Raw genomic sequence first — 20,035 nt, forward strand, 5'->3', positions numbered from 1 at the left:
TTAATCAAGATAACACATTCACCATTTTGTCCCACATATTGTTGAAGTACAAGCACGATCTAGTACTGTACAGTGGAGTGCATGACCAATGCATTCATCATAGGGTTAAAACTCGTCATGATCAGTTTAATTTGGCCATATATATCATTATCCCATGGTTGATTCCCGGCTTAGGTGACTATCTGTGCGGAGTCTGCACGTTCTCCCCGTGTCTGTGTGGGTTTCCTCGGGGTGCTCTGGTTTCCTCCCACAGTCCAAAGATGTGCAAGTTAGGTGGATTGGCCATGATAAATTGCCCTTAGTGACCAAAAGGTTAGGAGGGGTTATTGGGTTACGGGGATAGGGTGGAAATGAGGGCTTAAGTAGGACGGTGCAGACTTGATGGGCCGAATGGCCTCCTTCTGTATGTTCTATGTATCTAATTCTATGTAATTGCCCTTAGTGTTCAAAAAAAGGTTAGCTGGGGTCACTGGGTTACGGGGATGGGGTGGAGGTGTAGGCTTAAGTAGGGTGTTCTTTCCAAGGGCCGGTGCAGACTCGATGGGCCAAATGGCCTCCTTCTGCACAGTAAATTCTATGATTCTATGATCTTCATCCACTTCCTCAGAACCATTTCAAGGACTCTACTTCTTCACTTTGGGGAGATCACTGCATAATAATATTGAGTCAGACCTGAAGCATCTATTAACAGTTCTTTGGGAATTCCCGGGACACATCCACCCATTAATTTTGTTCTATTTTTTTCTTCTGCTGTTAATAGCCAGAGAGGCAGTGGCAGAGTGGTAATATTGCTGGACTGGAAATCCAGCCGATCAGTCTAATACTCAGGGGACATGGGTTCATAGCAGCTGGTGGAATTTAAATTCAATTAATAAATCTCGAATATAAAGCTAGCCTCAGTAAAGGTGGCCATGACAACCATCATCAATTGTTGTAAAAACCCATCTGGTTCACTAATGCTCCTCTGGGAAGGAAATCTGCCATCCTTACATGGGCTGGCCAATGTGTCTCCAGATCATAGCAATGTGCTTGATGCTAAACTGCCTTCTGAAATAGCCTTGCAGACACCCAGTTCAGGGATAAGTAACAAATGCTGGCCTGGCCAGCGATGTCCTGAAAGAATAAAGAAATGTTATAAAGTAATTTTCATTCTGACTGTCTTTAATGCTTGTGTTCATACCTACGTCAAATATCTGGGCTATTTTGAAATCTGAAATCTTTGAACGCTCTATTCTTGTTGTTACCACGGAATGCCTCACTTCCTCCAAAAGATCTGAAGGAAATGATTATTTCCCCAGAAATGGTTTTGAAGGTGGTAATGTCTGATCCTCCTTCACCGAGAACACAACAGGGGCTGGTTTAGCACAGGGCTAAAGAGCTGGCTTTGAAAGCAGACCAAGGCAGGCCAGCAGCACAGTTCATTTCCCGTACCAGCCTCCCCGAACAGGTGCCGGAATGTGGCGATTAAGGGCTTTTCACAGTAACTTCATTGAAGCCTACTTGTGACAATAAGCGATTTTCATTTCATTTCATTTTCAACACAAGTTAAAACCGATTGCCTGGCGGTATGAGACAGTTGGCACTGTGATGCAGTGGTTAGCACTGCTGCCTCACAGTGCCAGGGACCCGGGTTCAATTCCGACCTCGGGTGCCTTTGGAGTTTGCACTTTCTCACCGTGTCTGCGTGGGTTTAATCCTGGTTCTCCAATTTCCTCCCACAGTCCAAAGAAATGCAGGTTAGGTGGAATGGCCATGCGAAATTGGCCCGAGGTGAGCTAATGGGGATAGTGTGGGGTTTGGGCCGAGGTGGGGTGCAGGCCCGATGGGCCGAATGGCCTCCTTCTGCAATGTAGGGATTCTGTGAGACACCTTAGCACAATCCAGCAATTTAAACACCAGTGGCCAAGGAGGGATCCCCAAATGAAATGAGCATCTGTTTTCCAAAATGTATCAAATTCTGACCATATTTATTCATAGGAGCACAATTGAGTCCCTGGTTAAGATCCACCACCTATGTACAATTAATTTGCAATTAACACCATGTGGTACTGATCCTAATGCTAGGACAGATGTCTGGCGAAACTAAACACTTTTGTGAATGGAGCAATTGAAGAGTTAAAGATATTATGAAATATGGTTAATTTTAAAATTGTGTTTTCCGAGATACTGCTGCCATCCAGTACTTTTCTCAAGAGATTTCTTTAATACACATGTCCAAGTTATGATGGACACAATGATATTTAATAACGAAAGGCTTTACAGCCAAACTCAATCATGCTACCACTCTGAACCACACAGACATCCTTTACTGCTGGGATTACTGGATCGCAATCAGAGGTGTGAACCCTCCCTTATCGCTTCCATCCTTGGTAATTTTCCAACTGGCTATATTTAACAATGACTGGAGATTCCTGAAGGTCCAAAGAGAGAAAAATAAGGAAGGGAGACTTGAAAGTGGACATAAAGGTCCCAATAACATCAGTAAAAGAGCCAAAACATGTGGGAAAAGCATAGATAAGAAGGAGAGGATTAATGCCAGGGATTTGTGCAAGTTGGAAAAAAAATGGCAGAAGAAAAATGGACAAGAGAAAGCTGCGGAAGATAGCAAGATAGAGAAACTGAGGACAATTCAAAGACTTTCTAATCTCCTGATTAAAATGAATGGTATTTATTGGATTTAAATGAATAATTAAAATTCTATTTGTACTGCAACTTAGAAATGATTTTCATGGAAATATTAGTATAAGTGGTAGGAATTTAATAAGTGATGTTTAAATGTTAATGGATATTTAAATTTAGCTGAAGATTGTCTGTTTGATTGCAATATTTAATTATAATTTCATGGCTTTATTGGATATTAATAAATGTCTATCACCATAGTGTGTGTTGTGTTTAGTAATAAGCTGAACATTCGTTTGGATCAGTTCAACAATAGTAAATAATATACAAATTAAACATATTGGGTAGAATTCTCCGTTTGAGTGACTAAGTGCTGACACCGGAACTGAATGGGGGGTATTCCACGGTCCCGATGGTGGCACCGGTCCTGGAGAAATTCAGGACAAGCCAATGGGCCAGCATTCGCGCCACATGGAGCTAGTGCAATTCCAACTGACGCCAGCATCGGATTCCCTGGGGAAGGGAATGGCACTTTAGAGCCTGGAAAGCTGCAACTACATATCAGCATTCCACTCCCCACACAATCTCATTCCAGCCACGAAGATGCCATCCCGGAGAGTGGCCCCGAGGTTCGCGGACAAAGAGCTTGAGATATTACTGGATGCTGCGGAGGAGAGGCGGGATACCCTGTTCCCCAGGGTGGGAAGGATGTTGCCGCCTGCCGACGTCAACCGGGCCTGGGCGGATGTGGTAGAGGCCGTGAGTGCCATGGGCCTCACTGCAAGGCCTAGACGGCAGTTCACAAAGAAGCTGCATGACCTCCTCTGTGCGCCTGTGAGTTACCAGCTCCGTGCCCCTGGCACCATAGCCATCCCACACTCCCCACATCCATCACCCACTCTTCCCCCGCCCATGTGGCCCCCACAGGCGGAACAGTAGGTAGTGTTGAATGGGAATGGGTAACCCCCCAGGCCAGCAAGGCGACATCAGCAGCTCCGTGCCCCTGGTGCCATCCTAGTCCCACACTTCCCACACCCATCCCCCCATCCTAGAGGGCAACTGAACCCCACCTGCCAGCAATCCGCTCACACCCCACCCTGCACCACACCAACACCCATACCGCCCACCATGGCCGGGTGCCCTGCAGATACATGCCACCAGCTGCAGACCCCCTGTGCTATCCTCGTCCGATTGTCTCACACTGTGCATTATCTGTTCCCCCAGGAGTGGGAGAAGACCAGAGGGGACCGACCGGACCTGCAGCCACTCACCTTTGCGGAGCAGAGGGTGATGGACCTGGTTGGCGGGGTGTGAGAGCAGGCAGTCACAGAGGCAGAGCTCAGCATAGGATAATCAAGTAAGCCTCAATGCATTGTGTTGGCCCTACGGCACGTGAGACACCCCTCTCCCTCGCACCACACCTATCCACAATCTCACTGTGCGTCTTGTCTTATGTCATGGAGGATCATCTGGCGATAAGGTGGGATCGTCTGGGGTCCCGCACCCCACACCGCAACCCTGCAACATCCCAGAGCACATGTCCCGGGAAGACACCAACTTCTCATCACTGTTGTCACCATCACCCGCCACCATCCCAGAGATACTCACCTCAGTTGGGCATTTTAGTAAAGAGGTTCCTAGGGCACTATCTGGCGAGCACGACACGGTGTATCAGGTAGAGGTAGGGACCCCCAAGGAAGCAGGCAGCAGTAGGCGGCCCGACCCCAGGGATGAGCTGCCGTCCAGATTGGTCTCGGGCTTGTGGAAAGGGTTGTACCATCAATATTGGTGATGCAGGCGCAGTCCAAAGATGTGCAGGTTAGGTGGATTGGCCATTCTAAATTGCCCTTAGTATCCAAAAAGGTTTTGTGGGGTTACTGAGTTAATTGGATGGGGTGGCGGTGTGGGCTTAAGTAGGGCGCTCTTTGTAAGGGCTGGTGCAGACTCGATGGGCCAAATGGCCTCCTTCTGCACTGTAAATTCTATGATTCTATGATTCTAGATCTGGAGATTACATGAGGGGGTGGCAGCAATCATCCAGCACCTGCAGTTGGAGGAGTCCAACCGCCTGCAGGAGCAGGAGCGATGCCGACAATGCTCAGGCTCACACCACACGGGTGGTGTCCGCGGGTGGAGACCATGGGTCCAAGGGCCACCACCATGGGGGTCAGGATGTCCAAGGCCTTGGTCACAGTGCGCAGTCGATGGCTGATGCACAGGACAGGGCGGCCATGTCACAGGCTACCATGTGACAGGGCCACATGGACATTGCTGCAGCGCTCCACAGCGTGGCCCAGTCATGATGGCACAGTCCCAGAGGGACGTGGCACAGTTCGGATGCCGTATGGCTGCCAGCATGCAGACCATGATCGAGACGAGAGTGGGCCTCTAGGACTGGCAGCACCAGGTAATAGCGGAGCCCCAAGAGTTTGCTCCGGTCGCACCCCCTGTCCCAAGAAGTAGCCCGGGGACCATCGTGCCGAGGGAGGAGGAGGTGTTGGGGCCAGTGCCGGTGACTCCCACAGTGTAGGTGCCGGAACACCACAGCACCTCTGAATCCTCACCCTCACGCACCTGTCACTGGTGCTTCCAATGGGCAGCAGGCAGAACAGGGTGGCACCATGCCTCCTGTGACACCTGGAAGACGGCCCAGCCCATCCAGAACCGGTCACTCCAAAGAACAGCCACCAAAGAGGACCTAGGTCGCAGGGCGAGATACGCAGCAGGCCGTCTCCTCTTCTGATGCACCACCTGGGGGACCCACCTAGAAGGAGCATTAATACACATACGATTAGAAAGGTAGGCAGCAGTTACGTTGGCACCAGTGCAGCACATAGGATATCATTAGGGGCTCGGGCACAGTTATTGTACGAGACACTGTCACCAATAAACACCTGTTCACCGTAGTTCCGAACTGCCTTGGTCCTCCATCCAAAGGGTGTGAGGGCTGGGTGCAGAGGTTGTGCCGGGTGTGCTGGGGTGGGGGTCAGGGTGTGGGGGTCTGAGGGGGGGGGGGGGGGGGGGGGGGGTAAAGAGGGAGGTGTGCTGGGGAGCTGAGGGTGGGGTGGGGGAGGGGTGTGGGAGACCAGTGATGTGAGGTCCGGCTGCTGGAGGTTGGCACAGGCCAGGGACACTAGGCAGTTTGGAGTATCCTTCGGGGCATTCCCAGAGGCGGTGAGGGACCGGGCCGGAGATGTGGGGGCACCGTGTGACAGAGCCTACCCGCTGAGTGATCCATCACCGCTCACCACCTCCATATTAAACCCGTTCCCCCCGCCACCCCAGACCCCTTCCCTGCCCCCTTTGAAGGTCTGTGGATCCCTGTAATGGAGTGGCCAGTGCGCATGCAAGGATGGGCGGCAAGGTAGCACAGTGGTTAGCACTGTTGCTTCACATCGCCAGGGACCCGGGTCACTGTCTGTGTAGAGTCTGCACGTTCTCCCCATGTCTGAGTGGGTTTCCTCTGGGTGCCCCGGTTTCCTCCCACATGTCCCGAAAGACGTGCTGTCAGGTAATTTGGACATTCTGAATTCTCCCTCTGTGTACCCGAACAGGCACCGGAATGTAACGGCTCGGGGATTTCCACAGTAACTTCATTGCAGTGTTAGTGTAAGCCTACTTGTGACACTAATAAAGATTATTATTACTATTATTATTATCACTCGGGCGGACAGTGGAATTTGACACACGGACGGGAGTCAGACTTTGTCAAATGATGTGGAGCACCAGAGCTCATTGCCGAACGGGTCAACATCATCCTCCGCCAAGGATGGACCAAACCCACTGATACTGCCAACCCAGGGCCAGCACCCCTGTGGTGAAGCTGGTGGAAAGCTTGAAGGGGAATGGAGGTGATGGGGTGGGGAGATAGAGTGCAGGAAGAGTGGACATGGGGGGAGTGGGTAGCCAATGGTGGGGGTGGGAGGAGGTTTATAAGGGTGTGATGGGGTGGTTGAGCTCCGTGGCCAGGCCCACCAGTCGGGGAACCTTGAGGTGATCAGCGGGTAACCACTGTCGCCCAAGAACCAGCCCCTCACGCGAAGTGCGCCTCAAAGGTGTCGGGCACTGTCGAGTGTGCCGAGTCAAAAATGTCATGCACGCTGCCTGGATACTGGGTGCAGACATGCATGTTGTACATCCGATGAGCACACACCGACGACACATTCATTGAGTTGAAGCCCTTCCTGCTGATGAAAGGCACCCCCTCGTGCGCCAGTGCTCGTAGAGAGACATGTATCCCATTCATCACCCCCTGGACCTGAGGGAGGCCTGCGATGATGGTGAATCCCAGTGCCTGGGCAATCTCATGGGTTCAGTCTGGACTGAAGTTGACATATTGTGCTGCACGGGCATACAGGGCATGCGTGACGGTACGCATGCACCTGTGCACCAAAGTCTGCGAGATCCCAGACAGGACCCACTTGGCGGCCGGAAGGACCCCGTGCCAAAAAAGTTCAGGACCACCATCACCTTGAAGGCCACAGGGAGCGGGTGTCCTCCACCAATACCCCGCGGTTTGAGGTGCGCCATCATCTAACACAGATGTCGCACGGTCTCCCTGCTCTGCCGTAGTTGTTGGTGACACCCTCGGTCCGGCATGCTCGAAGGACAGGTGCTGCCTGGAGCGGCCCCTCCTTCCCACCTCCTCCTCAGCATGTTGGGCGGCCAGCTCTCCATCCTCATCGGCTGGCTCCTGCTCCTCTTGGACAGGCTCCCATTCTGCAGGATCCTCCCCAAGCAGCTCCTGCTCTTACTGCCTCGGTGCGTTCGCAAGGGCTGCCATGTCTAGGCAGATGCCAACCATTGCTGGCTGGGTGTAAAGGGTAGACATGTCAGCCTGGTGCGGACTCCAGGTGCCCATCCAGGTCCAGCAGGCTACATGGTGGCGCTGGCCTGCATTGCAGGCTCTGCCCCGGCATGTCCCTCCCCCCTCCCATATGGCCGAAAGCGCTCTGCACATTTACAGGACACAGTGGGCAGTCGGCGGAGTGCGCAGCCATTGGCTGCCATGCAGCCCACGATAATGGCAGTCACCCTGGTCCTGGGAGAGACACCCTTAGCCCTCAGCCCTTCTCCTGGTCGCCTTGCTACTTCCCCCTGACCCTGGCAGACGCCCTCCAACCAGCTGCACAACTGTCAGCCCACTGCTGCACTTTGGAAACTTTTCTTGCCTCTTCTCTCTCCCTCAGCAGTCATGGCGCCCAGTCCCCATTTTTAAATACCACAAGTGAACAGCTCTGGCGTCACTTGCACCCGGTGGAGGCGAGCAACGCTGGAGGCCGGAGGCTACTGGCTGGGGCCCGTTAATTTTCTTCTTGAACATATTTTATTCCAAATATATCCTACATAATAACACATCCTTACAATCCAACAGGGCATACAGTTTGTACATTTTGTCTGCATTTACTCCCCTCTCCCCTGATTTGTTCTGTTTTAGGTGTAACGTAAGCGGCTTCCTTGTGGTGCACTTGACAAAGGAAGGTTCAGACGTGGAGATAACTTCAACACGTTTATTAAACTATTTACACTTCTATTACTTGGGTTCAACACTACTGCTAATCCTACTATAGCTACTCAGACTGACTAACCAGTTGCTGCAATCCACGTGGTGGGTGTAATATTGAATCAACCCTGTGTCTCTACTCACTGACTGTCTCCACTGGAAAGAGGCAGATCATGTGTGTGGTGTCCTTTATATGAGTTGGTGTAATGCCCTCCTGTGGTGGTGTCACCTCTGTGTGTATCGTGAATGTCCATTGGTCGTGTCCTATCTAACTGTTCTATTGATTGAGTGTCTGTGTGTCATGTCTCCAGTGCTCGCTCTAGTGTCTAGCTAGCCTACATGCATTTACATTGATGCACATCGCCACATCCCCCCTTTTTATATGTTACATATTTTCTGCACGCTTTGAGAAAATTGAACAAAGAACAGATAGATAAGATAAGGTATATACAAGTCATGGGAACAGTGATTAAACAATAAGTCCAAATCATTCGTGTGAGCCCAAAAACCATCAATCATCATGGTCAAATGTCTCTCTTGGTTATGAACGCCATCAACGTCCCTGTGCCACAGGAACCAAGAAGTGGTCAAATCACTTCGCTGTCTGATTTGGAGTCCCTTTCTTTTTACGATGTTTGTGATGGTGCTGTCGGATGGCATCTTGTAGCTGATAAGGTGTTGACGTTGAAGAGGTACCATCAACAGTATCATTCGAGGTCATGGATGTGCCATATGTGGAAGTTGGATAATACTGTGCATACTGGTTCTGGCCACGTGCTGTGCTGGAAGGGTGATCCTGCTGAGAACCGTTGCAGCTTGTCGAATTGGAAACAGAATTGCTGCTCGCATAAATACCTGGTGATGGTGTGAAACTAGAACCTTGCATCTGATAGGAATATGCCGTCTGGCCAGGCTGGGGTGCAGCAAATCCTGGGCTGTAACTAAGGCATCCAGTCTGTAGTGCAGCCTGCGCTTGCGGTAGTCTCCTTCGGTCTTGATTCCATTAGTGGGCAATCCGTAGTGCTGGCCGGTTTGAGAATATGCTGCATAGACTGCTGGCTGCTGCATGCCTGAATACTGGGTTTGTCCAGCATGAGCTGTCATTGGCTGCACTGCTGGTGTGGAAAAAATGTGTGGATATAGCTGTGGCGAATATTGGTGTATTCCTCTTGGACTGTAGCTGCTGCTTGTTATTACTGACCCAGTGTAATTGCTAAGTGATCCATCTCCTGTTGTTGTGGCACCTGCTGTCGCCCTGAGCGTGCCATCACTGAGGTTGCGGCACTCCCTGTCTGGAGTAAAGTCCGGCTTACGTGAATCAGAGTTGGCGTTTGGTTGCTCCCCATCTGGAGTCTGGTCTGTTTTAACTGAGTCAGTGTTGGTTTGTTGATGCTCCCCGTCCGGAGTCTTAGCAGGTTCACTGGAGTCAGCTGAGATTTCTTTAAGCTGCATGTCTGGAGTCGGAACATGCAGGAATGCATTGACTAGTGGAGAGATTCGAGCGAATGAGGGTGGAAGTATCATGGTGTCACCGGAGTCACCAGTGGTCTCACAGTGATCGTCGAGTGCCTCTGTACACACTAGCTGAGGTCTATCACTTTGCACATCTTGCATGGGAAGTGGCATGCTGTCGTCACTCGTCTCATGTACCGTGGATAGAGCCTCAGTAGCTGCTTGTTGTTCACTTGGGTTGGGTAAATTGTCAGAGTCTTCATCTGGTGGTACAAACAATGTGGGTGGACTGTCATTGTCTTGCTGTTATCCTTCATTTGGGCTTGGACTGTCATCGTCGCTTTGTTCTTCACTGTAGCATGATAGACCGTCATGGTCGTCCTGCTGTGCAGTGGAGCGTGGTAGACTGTCATAGTCTTCTTGCTGTTTACTTCAGCATGGCAGACTTGCATCGTCTGCTGCTAGTTGGTCAGAGGAGGTTGCTGGACCCTCATGGTCTTGTTCCTGCAAGGACTGCGCATCAGAGTCTTGCGTTGCTTCTATTGTGGAGGCTGTCCACGAGCTCGCTGCGGAGGCTTGTGACACTGGAGTCACGTCTTGTGTGTGCAAGGACTGCGCTCTGGAGTCTTGCGTTTCTTCTATCGTGGAGTGTGTCCATGAGCTCGCTGTGGAGGCTTGTGACATTGGAGTCACTTCTTGTTCATGCAAGGACTGCGGTGTGGAGTCTTGCATGTCTTCTTTCGTAGAGTCGGGAAACCTGAGCGGTGCGTGGACCACGCTCTGTGCGGCAGCAGGCCGCTCTCTTTGGGCTTGTACCGCTCTCTGTCTCTTGGTTTCAAGCTGCAGCATCATCCTGCACTCACGAGTCGGGATGTCATATCTGCTGGGCTGAAGATCCTCAAATCCAAAGAACGAATCCGGGTCTGCGTCGGATTCAGTACGGGGTACGCCAATGTGCAACACGTTTAGTTGCGGTTCGTAATTGCTACTGGGGTAGCCTTCCAAGGTGAAAGGTTCGTCTGAGTCCTTGTCTTCTAGGACCATATCATCACTGTTTGTGTCGGAGCTGGCATTGGGCTCGCGAGGTCTAGAGAAAATGTAAAGGTCAGTATCGAAGTATTCAAGGTCGGAATCATCGGTTTGGGCATAGGTAACTGCTTGTTGCAGGGTTCTTCGGAGGTTAATTTCATTTCCTGGTTCAATTTGAGACATTGTGCTGTCATTCCAGGTGAAGGAATGTTGTTCTACGGCTTTAAAAGATATTTTCTTTGATTTGGAACTTTTCCCCTTTAAATGGGGGTGGTCCGGGGCCTCTGACATCATGACGCAAGTGACATAGCGCGTAGGAAGCGTTTGCACATGCGCAAATCGCTGTTCCTGTACCGGGGCCCGTTTCCGTGATTGCGCATGCGCGGCGTCTTGCAACTTCGCAAGTGCAGTCCCTTTCGAAAGATGGCCGCCGATCAAAACTGTTCTCTGCTCCGGGATCTCGGCCTCGATGTGAGCACTGGCGCTTCTCTTACCTTTTCTTGCTGGTTGGATTGTGCTTTCCTCACAGTATTTGCCGAATTTGTCCAGGACTGCCTGGAAGTCGCTCCTGTTTTGCCCCTTGGAGAACTTGAATTTTTAAAAGATTTCTTCTGCTCTGGAACCGGCGATGGTGAGGAGAAGCTCTGCCTTTCAGCATCGGCCACTTCTTCTAGTTCGGCTGCCACCAGGAAGATTTCAAACATTTGCCGGAATACCCGCCAGTTTTTGCGGAGATCGCCGTGGCACTGGAGCTGCTGCGGAACCTGGATCTCGAACATCTTGCCTGGGTATTGTTGCTGGTTGTCACTGTACGCTGAGGTATGGCTATCTGGATTGAAACAGTTCAGACCTGGTACCATGATTTGTTATGTTCTAGGTGTAACATAAGCGGCTTCCTTGTGGTGCATGTAGTGATGTGCATCTTTAAATGCATGTAGGCTAGCTAGACACTAGATGGAGCGCCAGAAACATCACACACACACACACACACTCAACCAATAGGTCAAATAGATAGGACACGGCCAATGGACATTCACGATACACAAGGAGGTGACACGACCACAGTGGGGCATTACACCAACCCATATATAAAAGACACCACACACATGATCTGCCTCTTTCCAGTGGCGACAGTCAGTGAGTAGAGAGACAGGGTTGATTCAATATTACACCCACCACGTGGATTGCAGCAACTGGTTAGTCAGTCTGGGTAGCTATAGTAGGATTAGCAGTAGTGTTGAACCCGAGTAATAGAAGTGTAAATAGTTTAATAAATATGTTGAAGTTATCTCCACGTCTGAACCTTCCTTTGTCAAGTGCACCACAAGGAAGCCGCTTATGTTACACCTAGAGCATAACAAATCAGTGCACTTAACAAAGGAAGCTTCAGACGTGGAGATAACTTCAACACGTTTATTAAACTATTTACACTTCTATTACTCGGGTTCGACACTACTCTTCATTCACCTGAGGAAGGAGCAGTGCTCCGAAAGCTAGTGATTCGAAACAAACCTGTTGGACTCTAACCTGGTGTTGTAAGACTTCTTACTGTGTTTCAATTTTAAGGAATGGAAGGCATTTGCACAGCATCATGACTTCAGACATGTAACATCAAGTCCATTGTATCCTCAATGTAATGGCAAAGTGGAAAAAGGTGTGCATATCCAGCACCTTTTTAGCCCCCGTAAACTCCATTCCTTTGTTCAGCAGTATGGCGACACCCCCCCCAACTTCGAGTCAGACCTCGAGTGGAACATTTGCTCCACCCACTACTTCCTCAACCTCACCTAATCTGTCACCAGGAAAATCACCTCTGCTCTCAAACTTTTTAAGTACATGAACACCCGGGACTGCTTAACCGGACCATTTAGCCCGCAGACATTTCATGTCACAATTTTCACTGGAGGCTTTCGCATCCCCTTCCCCCTAGATTCCGCCATCATCACTCTTAGGCTCAGCCCCTCCCACCCCCAATCTGTATCGGGCTTGTCATGATATTCAGGTGAACATCACAGCACATACATAATGATGGACAGATCAACGGACCAATCAACACACAACACGACAGCGAATCACAGACAAGAGCATACACAGTACAAAACAGGGAACACAACACTTCCTGGGCATTCGAGCAGGAGACGGCTCAGGGCACAGACATCATTGCCAGCCACTCAGACATTCACCATGTGCTGAGTACCAGAGTTTACTATGTTAATAGTTGATTGAAATAAAACTGCGTTGTACCATTCGCAACCGTGTTAGTCCGTCTGTGTATCAGCGTACCCAACACTTCAGGGCCCACCCAAGATGGCTCCTTATCTCGTCCATGACCAAACTTACTCTCCCCCCACCCCAACCCCTCTTCGCCCTCCCCATCCCCTCCTCCCACACTGGATAACCACTGCAGCGCCCCCGCCACCACTTCACTTCCATTCACCAGCATTTCTTGCTCAGGTGGTAACTCCCACCTGAAGGCTCTAACCCCAAAACAACAGTATCTCCCTCGATCATCCCACCTGTACCTCCCAGTTGCTTCTCTCCAGATCTGCTCCCCGGCCCTTCCCCCGTACCCCAACCCAATCCAGTGTGAGAACCATCACCCCAAAATGGCTCCCATACAGAGCATTCGTGAACCACCCCACCCCAACCCGCAACAGCCCCTCATGCACTGCACAGAGTATAACTAACTGAGTGCAATACAATTAAACACTACACTCCCAATACTGACGCACCCCACTCCAAAAATGGCAGCAATACAAAGATAGAAAAATGCACAAAAAATACAAAAAAGGGGGGTGCATCCACACCCATAATACCCTTTCGCAATCAGCAAACAGAAACAGATAACAAAATCCAACAGAGACAGAACTTCCACCCAGGTCCCCAATTCAACCCTCCCCCAGCATTCTTCCTTCATAAAGACATTCGTGTCCGCTAGTGTCCCAAAGTAATGTTCCTGGCCCTCGAACATAACCCAAAGCCTGGCCGGGTACAGCACCCCAAACCAAATCTGGAGTTGGTAAAACACTACCTTAGCCTTGTTGAACCACACCCATCTCCTGGCCAGCTCCACAACAATGTCCTGATCAATCCGGATTCGCTTTCCTACCCATTCACAATCCCACTGCACCCTGGCCCACCTCAGAATCTTTTGTTATCCTGGAACTTTTGCATACACACAATCACAGCCTGCAGCGGCTCCCCCACCCTTGGCCTCTGCCTCAGGGATCTATGGGCCGATCCACCTGTGGAGCTCTGTCCATCACCTTCTCGACCACCAACGTGGCCAGCATCCTCGTGTCATAGGCTATGTCACGAGGTACCTGTTCCCTCCACTCCCTCCAGTAGGCCCACAGTCCTCAGATTTTGCCGCCTGGGCTGGTTTCCCTGGCCCTTCACCTTTGATCGCAGCATCTTACACATGTCCCCCTGGATCGGCATTTCCGCTTCCAGTGTCACAATCCGATCACTCGGCTCAGACACCAGCTTCTCCATCTCATGGATCACCACCCCTGCATCTCAAGGCTCCTCGACCCATTCCAAAGTCTTGCGAAGAGGTGCCACTGCCCACTCAATCGCATTTGACCAGTCACTCTGCATGACTTTATGCTGCTGCCAAAATTCGTCCTTAATGATGCTCATCAACTGATCCATTGGCAACTTTTCGGCCGACAACAACCCTTTCCCTCCACCATTTTTACAATTGATGCTGTGCCACGAGTCTCCTCCAGTTCCTTAGCCAGAGCTCTCACTGTCTTCTGTCGAATTTGTTAACCCACAGGCATACCCATCCAGGTGAGAACTTATCCCCTTCCACTCTCCGCACAGCTTTTCCGCTGAAATTCCCCAAAGTTCCGGTAGAGGGGGCCAAAATCAATGCTTTCAAGCTGGAGCCACCTTGTATGCAACTACTCACTCCATGGCCACCACCAGGAGTCCCGAGCCCATCAATGATATGTTAACGAGTGCTGTACGCTTTGCATGCCCTCACCGGCGCAAGGGATGGAACGCATTCACGCCACCACTGAGGCACCAGACCATGGCACTCCGTTTGGCACCTGGCACGGACCTCGATTTTCGGCTGACGTCCGATTCTCCGCCCAATCGCGATTTGCGAATTTGACGACGCTGGACGGAGACACCCCCCCCCCCCCCCCCCCCCCCCCCCCCCCCCGCCCCCCTGGACTTGATCAAATAAGAACAGAGGTTCATATAAGGTTTATTCAGCAGGTATCTTTTCTGTTTTTGCACCTTTCCTACTCTTTGCTGTCTCTGCCTGGCATACAGCTTTATAGATGCCATCTGCTTTCCGATACCTCATTCAAGTGAGCAGTCTTTCTGCATGAGGTTGGATCAAAAATGTGAATAGGCTGTACCCACAATGGCAGCTTCACTGCTCACTTCATCCTGTCCTTGCCCAACGCCTTAGCCTCTCCTGTGGGGATCATTAGTGCCCATGAGTGCTGATCGATTTTCCCCTCTCTGGCCCTGGGGTGCTGATGTTAAGCACCCGCAGTGCCAGGTGCCACCCACAGCTCAGTCAGAAACACTCTCACCTCTGAGTCAGAAAGCCATGGCCTGAATTCTCCAGCCGTTTGCTGGTGGTGGGATTCTCTGGTCCCGCCTGCAGCGCACCTCATCCTATTGGTTTCCCAGTGGAGTGGGATGACGTCAATGGGAATTCCTATCGACAGTGGTGGGAAAAGAGAATCCCACCGTCAGCGAATGGTGCGCTGCCTCCTGCCACAATGAAAAGTGCAGCTGGGAGAGCAGAGAATCCCGACCCATAAATTTGCCATTTTGCTGCCCCAATGATTTGTTTGGTCAATGCAACACTTAGGAGATGGTAAAGCTATGAGAATGAGGCAGTTCCAACATTTAACATCTTGGAATAGGGTATTTAAATTATTCATTATATCTGCCAACCTCATCTCACATCTTGAGAATGTAGTGGGACAACATTAAGAGGATGGCGCGGAGGCACAGTGGTGAGTACTGTTGCCTCACAGCACCAGGGACCTGGCCTTCATTGACTATGTGGAGTTGGCACTTTCTCCCCGTGTCTACATGGGTGTCCTCCAGATGCTCCGCTTTCCTCCCACAGTCCAAAGATGTGCAGGTTAGGTGGATTGACCATGATCAATTGCCCCTTAGTGTCCAGAGATGTGTAGGTTAGGTTCCGGGGTTGCGGGATGGACGGGAAAGTGGGCTGAGGTAGGATGCTCTTCCAGAGCATCGGTGCAAGCTCGATGGACTGAATGGACTCCTTCTGCACTCTAGGGATTCTATGATTATATTTTCTGATTCTATGATCTTGCAATGAGCAGCAATCATTGTCCGATTGTCCCTCCTCTCCCAATTTTGCACACCCCAGCACTGCTCTGCATTCCAGACCATGTTTCCGAGCCAGGCTGCTTGAGAATTACGGAGTTCAGCTTCCATCTAAGTGCTCCATTGCAGCAACATGGCGATCAAGAGTTGACTGGACGTACCCCATTTCTGTGGCACTAGCTGATGTGTGGTAAGTTTAAATGACCTGTCTGAATGTTAGTGAATGGATGTTTAGGTGAGTGGATGATTGAGTGAATGACTAAGTTGGTAGAATGGATATGGGGGTAAGTAAGTGGGGAGGATGGGTGAGGTCAGTGGCTAAGTTAGCAGGTGAGTGGGGTGGCAGGTGAATAGGGTGGTAGCTATGTCGGCTGGTAGGTGAGTAAGGTGTCAGGTGGTTAGTGTAGTAGGGTGGCAGGTGGGAAACGTGGAAGGGGAGGAGGGTGGTAGGGTGCCAGATGGATAAGGTGGCAGGTGGGTAGTGTGGAAAATGGGTAGGGTGGAGCTTCATAACATCATTAGATCCTTTTTGAAGCAGTCACATTAGCCTGAATAGAAACATCAATGACACAGCAGTGCAAGACTAGCCATAGTGTTTATAGTGCCTAATTACAATGCAATTAATGTGTATGAACATTACATCTAACTAAGGCAACAAATAGTTTATTCTAGCTAAAAGGTGACTGTGCTTGAGAATTAACTATTCCTGGAAAGCCTCCTGTGTCCATAAACAGTGTTAATTGGAGATCTTTATTGCACACTTTACAGTGCATGCACTTCCCACCTAATGGAGTGTCTATGTTTACTTTTAAAGAAACTGGATTCATTCTGATTTAGTATCAGGAGACCCAGAAGGTTTGTTAGGAGAGGAGACAAAGCCCTTAAAATAAAGCGTCCCCAAATAAAAGCTAAAAATGGTGAAAATGTGCTGACAATCGGTCATACAAAGGAGAATACACTGCAGAACCCCGGAACTCTGACTGGATATGGAATTCAAACTACTCAATGTCAGAGCCACGGGGAGACAGTGGAATCAGTTTGCATTGATTCATTCAGATGCAAAGTATGTTTCGGCTTCCTCCTTCTGCGAGTAAGAAGTGTTCCCAACAAACCAGGCATCCATTGATAACACCGGAAATTGTGACCAGCTTTATTCTGAATCTACTGGTTGCATTTGTATTCATATAATCTGTGAATCGGGGAGAGTGGGGTGTTTGGGGGTGGGGGGTGGGGGGGGGGGGGGGGGGTGGGTGGGCGGGGGGAGGTGAGGATTCAAGAACCATTGCAGGTTAGCAAGATCAGGGGTGATAGATGAAGGGGACTTGGTGTGGGATGGGATACAATAGAGTTTTAAATTAACTGGCTCTGAAAGATCAGGCCCATCCAGGAGAGAATTGGAATATTCAAAAGAAGTGGGCAAGTACATAACTATTACATTTGTAACGCAATAACTCCACTTCCTATAGGATTTCTGCCCATCAGCCTGTGCAACGTGGTGACACATTCAGGCCAATGGCAAGCAGCACATTTCATAATGTAGCTTAAAGCCTGAAATCAAACTCCAGCAGCTGCTCATTTCCCCCTCTCCTGCAGCTCTTAATCAAATATTCAGATCTCTGGCACATTCAGTAATTATAGTTTGCTTTCTTTACATGGAGTATTTTGTGCAGTTTTTGGCTGAGGTAGACATTAATCACAGTGACAACCCTCGGCGCTGGTTAGTTTAGTAGCACGAAGAATTATTGACTAGTGCCATTAAAGCTACTTAAAGTCGCTTGCAGCTGCTGCCTCTCGGTAACATTAGTATTTCTGAGACTCCTGACAGCAGCACGGTGAATAATAAAACGCAAGGTAAGAAATTTTTTTTTCACTTTAAAGTTTTGAATGAGGCAAATCACGTAATGGAACAAATGGTCAAGCCTGGGAGGTGGAGAGAAAGGAAGATCCAATTTATTTTACTCTCAATGAGCTCGGCAATCCAGAGAGTAGAGCACTGAGTATTGTGGCGGGTTATTCTGCTCATGGTGATGTGTTATGTGGTTTTGAAGTAGGTTTAAATCCATTTTCTACACTCAGTAGATTTTTAAATTTAATTTTCAGTAAATGATGTGACAAGTAGTGGTTGCTATGTGACTGATATGCAGTTAAGTTCCACATTCCCTTCTCTTATAAATGGCTTATGCTTACCTAATGGTTTTATCGAGCACCAGGGAAGGTCTATTAAGTTATATACTGTCCAGATGAGAGCCTGGGTTCAAATCCAGTCCCGTCTAATGGGATAAAAGTCTCTTCTTTCAATTGCATGTGTTTCAAAGGCCCCTATTGTAAGATAGCCCTAATTAGCATTCCATTTCCAATTTCACTCAGGGGCCACAGAATGGCTGTGGTGGGATGGGAAATAATTTATCATTGGTGCTTTAGGGTTGAGAAGCATTGTTTTCCAGAATACAATACATGGAGCTTTATTCTTCCGCTAACAAGAGCTCTAAATGATAAACAGAAAGCACTGGGAAATACTCATCAGGTTCTGGCAGTGTTTTTGGTGAGAGTTGAATATGACACTTTCTTCAGTCCACGAATGCTGCCAGACCTGCTGAATATTTCCAGCATATTCTGTTTTTATTCCAAGGGATGGGATTTTCCGTACATTCCCACTGCAGTTTCCCCAGAAGCAGAGGGTGCAAGCAATGGTAAACCCTGTTGACAGTGACAGGGACCGAAAGATTCCGCCGCCAGTCAATGGTGAGGTGTGCAGAAAGTCCCGCCCCAGATTTCCAGCGTCCGCAGTAATTTACTTTAATATCAGGGCTCTGTGATGTACTTTGTGAGAGAATGTCAAAGGAGCTTTACAATTGAGATGAATGTAGCCAATTGTTATATATTCTATTTTATATCTGTTGCAGTAATGTTTTCAAAACCCTGGGTTAAGATGTATTTGCTGCAGTAATATAATTACAAATCCTCGGTTAAGGTATCCAGACTGTGTGTCTGCTAAAGCTGTAATTAAGAAGTCATAAAAGATGGGGTCATGATTTATTCTAACCATTCACTTGTTTACATATAGAGGGCTAATGGAACATTGTTATGATTGCTGGAGGTTCCCTGGAGCATACATAATTTATGAGGAGCTGTATTTTATTGTAGCTACGTATTTTAGTGGGTTACAGATGAGGTAATTAATGGGAGGGGCCAGGGATGTCTATTGTTTTGCAGTTTGCAGTAGGTTTCAACTATGACAAAACAGAGGATTTTAAGTTGAACAGCAGTTTTTTGTGAAATGCTGCTAGCTTGAGCAGAAGTGTACAGAATATGCGCTTGAAAATAACTTTCTCCAAATATTTCTACATAGCTGAGCAAGTAATCTCTTTTGTTAACGTTATTTATGAGTGGCATTTGAACTATATTGCTTTGCTTAATTTGAATTAGTAGCAGGTATAGCTGGTGAGTGTAAGTTTTTCCTTGTGTTTAAGGACTGTTTAACTGATAATTGTTAATATTTCTTTTGTGTTAATGTGGTTATATCTGTGTTTAAATTAAAGCTTGTTTTAACATAAAAGATACCTATCAGAGTCTTCACTCCTGGGGTGAAGGTTCTTTCCTCACAGTTTTACAAATTAAAACATTTATTTGGGGTCCAGAATCCTAGCACGTTGCACCCAATCCATTCTGCACCTGATCTGGAAACTGTTGATTCGCCACTCGGTGCAAAAAATAGCAATTAATGCAAATGTTCACCAAAGTAAGCTTTTGGTGCATGGAATACCGTTAGAAACAGAAACTATTGGATAGTACATAGCAGTTCTAAATTTTAAGGGAGCTTCAGCTGAGGTGAGGAAGTCTGAGGGTGAATTTAAAACTAGTGGTTGTTCAAATGTCCCAGGTTCCTTGGCTGCTAGAAAAAAACCAGATCCCACTGTGTCCAATGTAAGGGACGCTTCTGGACAGGCAGCTGAGTTTAATGTAATCAATACGGTGCTCGCTCAGATATTAATGGTGAAGGTCAGTGTGAAAAGAACCTCACTCCGGGTTAGGTTTCAAATTTTCTTTGGGGGACTATCAGGAATGAGAGTCATCCTCCAGCCTCCCATTACCTTTGAGAAC

This window comes from Scyliorhinus torazame, chromosome 1 (assembly GCF_047496885.1).
Source record: "Scyliorhinus torazame isolate Kashiwa2021f chromosome 1, sScyTor2.1, whole genome shotgun sequence".
In the NCBI taxonomy this organism is placed as follows: Eukaryota; Metazoa; Chordata; class Chondrichthyes; order Carcharhiniformes; family Scyliorhinidae; genus Scyliorhinus; species Scyliorhinus torazame.